The sequence below is a fragment of the Anabrus simplex genome, chromosome 7 (genome assembly GCF_040414725.1).
Source record: "Anabrus simplex isolate iqAnaSimp1 chromosome 7, ASM4041472v1, whole genome shotgun sequence".
Taxonomy (NCBI): domain Eukaryota; kingdom Metazoa; phylum Arthropoda; class Insecta; order Orthoptera; family Tettigoniidae; genus Anabrus; species Anabrus simplex.
In genome coordinates, this window is record NC_090271.1 from 285139443 (window position 1) to 285143222 (window position 3780).

Consider the following 3780-nt stretch of genomic DNA (forward strand, 5'->3'; position numbering starts at 1 on the left):
TACAGAAAATTGGTATTTGGATCTCCTTTAAAAACAAAGAAAAACCCGTTTTGGGCGGAAATCATCTTGGGGGGGGGGGGCGGGAGTGAACAGGAGTTGAATTCCTTTCATGAGGACACATAAATCAAAAACTGAAGAAGTTAGAGTCGTGATAATTCGTATTTAGAAGATCCTTTACTATTAAAGAAACAAGTATTTTTTGCCGGAAAATTCACTTAGGGAGGGGGAAGGAGTGTGAAAGTGCAAAAAAGTGAATTATTTTTATCTTAAAACTGAAGGTAATAGACGTGAACATTGGTGTTTGTAATCTCCTTTAAACATAAAGAAACACGCCTACTTTTAGGTTTTTCTGAGGGGGGTTGTAAATAAACTTAACCGCGGTGGGGTGTAAAAGGAGGTGAGACCAATTGATTTTACTGTTCATAATGTATTTATAAGGCAGCGCGCCGGCCTCTTAGAGCTGGGTTCCGTGGTTCAAATCCTGGTCTCTCCATGTGACATTCGTGCTGGACAAAACGGAGGCGGGACAGGTTTTTTCCGGATACTCCGGTTTTCCCTGTCATCATTCATTCCAGCAACACTGTCCAATATAGTTTCATTTCATTTGTCATTCATTAATCATTGCCCCAGAGGAGTGCGACAGGTTTCGGCAGCCGGCACAATTCCTATTGTCGCCGCTAGATGGGGTCTTTATTCATTCCATTCCTGACCCTGTCGAATGACTGCAAACAGGCTGTAGCTTTTCGATGTACTTATTCTGATCATAAATTGATCATTTTTAATCTTTCCCGGGTTCGTTTTCAAGAGTAATCTTTTCCTTCGGAGAACGTTCTTAGATTACAGTAGATTCTCCTGGCATATAAATAAAAATGTAAACACATTTGATATAAGCGATAGGAATGAGATTGACCGTCCAATTTTTCACCTCTATAATAAGGTCAATAATGCACGGAAGTATGTCATTCGTATCGCCAGAAATCCCGCACACTTGCCTACGCGCGACAATGGTGCTGGTCACATTCTCAACAATGGCAATGGCAGCAGATAAAATTTACCGCCAAGTAGCGGTCTTGCATCTTGCTGTGGGGTCCAGAACATCTATTATAATAATAATAATAATAATAATAATAATAATAATAATAATGTTCTGGACCGTCGTCAAATGTGCGGACCACGCTGGAAACTGGTCCTGGACGGGTAATGACTAAGAATGCAGTCCGGCCGCGGGTTCAGTATCGCCAAGGCACCCAAGACAACACCATGCCGGATCTCCTGAAGGATTTGATTCATATTAAAAATGCTTATAGGAAAAGATGGCAAAGATTTAGAGACCCAACTGACCGAGTGGAATACCTGGACCTAGCCTGGAAAGAAAGATTGATAAATGGGAGGAAACTTGCCGTAATCTATTAGAAAACGAGTCAGATCGCGAATTTCTGCGGATTATATATAAAACAATAAGCATTCAATTGTAAATTTCAGTATAATACCGTAGCGAAGCACGGGTATCTTGCTAGTAGGGTATATATACACTTTATACAGGATGGTTGGAAACAACGTGAACGGTGTATATGAGTGGATGACAATATCCTCTATGTAATTCTACAGATACGTTGATTCACAGGATTTCTACGTGTCTAAGTGCTGCTGTAATGTGTAAATGGACGTCGTAGGTCATAATAAAAATTTGACAAGTAAGTGAACAAAACAGAAAATGAATTATATACAAATATGTGAAGTTGAACAAAATAGTGTCCATATTTATCAATTCATCAAGAAAAGACGATTAATATTTACCACTAACTATTACGAAGTTCTGATGGCTATTCGACCATTTATCTCTTCAACACGTACTACATGTACGTAACACGACCTAATACGTTGAAAGTCTGTTTCGATTACAATGCCGTCGTGAAAATTCAATATTCATTGACATGCCCCACAACGGGCGACTTAAACGCACTCTACAGTGTGCTAGCAGCAGTGCCAGACCTGTAGCTCAGATCCTTTCAAACAGAACAAAGATGGCCTAGGCCACCATAGCTCAATTGGTAGAGCAACCGACGCGAAATCGGGAGGTTGTGGGTTCGGATCCCACTGGTGTCCGGCTGGCCATTTTTGTTCTGTACTTAACATCTCTTCAACACGTACTACATGTACGTAACATGACCTAATACGTTGAAAGTCTGTTTCGATTACAATGCGCTCGTGAATATTCAATATTCATTGACATGCCCCACAACGGGCGACTTAAACGCACTCTACAGTGTGCTAGCAGCAGTGCCAGACCTGTAGCTCAGGTCCTTTCAAACAGAACAAAGATGGCCTAGGCCACCATAGCTCAATTGGTAGAGTAACCGACGCGAAATCGGAAGGTTGTGGGTTCGGATCCCACTGGTGTCCGGCTGGCCATTTTTGTTCTGTACTTAACATCTCTTCAACACGTACTACATGTACGTAACACGACCTAATACGTTGAAATTCTGTTTCGATTATCCTGATGTTGTTTGAATAATTATATGTGAGTGAAGTACTAACTCTATGATTCATAATTAACAACTCATAGAGCTGATATTCTTTCATTTTTCCAAGATTTCTGCATCACGACATTTAGCAATCCGTCTGTATCACGCACCAATTAAGCCCTGGCATACTGAAAGCTGGTGACACCCACGGCTAAATAATAAAATCAACCAAAGAAATTTAGGCGTAATAATTACCAATAAATTGGTGCACACTGACTGCTGATGGACAAAGTTACGGGTTAAAAATGGCGGAAACATGTCACAAAGCGGCATTAGCCACGGCCCCATTAACCCCACCGTCAGCAAGCGGATATGCCTCTAACTAGTGCTTTGTGGAAGGTAATTGATTGATGCTTCGATGAGATTGCCTTGTTTTGTGCTTACAAAAGAGTACTCAACAGTTTAGAGCTTTTATTTTCTGTTCTTTCCACTTTAGCTTTTTAAATAATTACCAACATATTGTACAAGGTCCACATTAGAGTCCTGCATTATCGAGTATGAAGGCCATAATGAAATATTCTGGCGTCCGCCTATAACGGCAACCCACCAAACGTTTCTCTGAAACAGCATTGTATTCTATAACAAAGTATGAAATATCCTGCCGAGAATGTTTATGTTAGGTCTTCTCTGTCTATGTGAAATGCGTTTCTTCTGGATTCCCTTGCTTGTCGTAGAGTCATATTTCACCATCATCACCACCACCACCAAAAACAACACTTAGTAATATCATGTTTCTTCTATAAAATCTAAAGTAACACATTCTGTAAGAACATACAGCACAGGAGACAATAGAACTAAATTGGATCATTCTATTGCTTGGTATTCACTTGCAGGTTACAGAAAATCTCTCATGAAGGCTAAATATCTTTCAAATAGCTTGGTATGTAAACACTTCCTTCTTTTCTAAAATATCATACACTGCACAAATACTACCTGCTATTCTGTAATGCATAGACATTTCGGTTGGTTACTGTCTTTGGAAAGGCTTTCGGTACAGAGTGCGAAGGGAACAGTTTAATTTAAGGGAACATCTTGGCGGATTGGGACTGTATGCAGTTGAACTGAAATGTGCTTCCTTCTTCGTCAAATACGTAATCAAAGCAATATATATGTAGGGATATATTTTTATTTTGGATTTAGTAAACTAAGAAATGATCCCAATTTTGGAAGAACTCGAGAATTAAAGATTGTTACGAGAAAGCCCTAGTTATTATTGAACAACTTGCGCGTGACCAAGTTTTAGACAACTCATTTA

At 39.8% G+C, this 3780-nt stretch overlaps 1 non-coding gene across 1 annotated transcript; it reads left to right on the forward strand.

Moving 5' to 3' along the window:
• Nucleotides 1-2033: 2033 nt before the first annotated feature.
• Nucleotides 2034-2110, forward strand: TRNAS-CGA (transfer RNA serine (anticodon CGA)). The gene has a single exon. It is a non-coding gene; the product is annotated as a tRNA-Ser (tRNA).
• The last annotated feature ends 1670 nt before the right edge of the window (nt 2111-3780 follow it).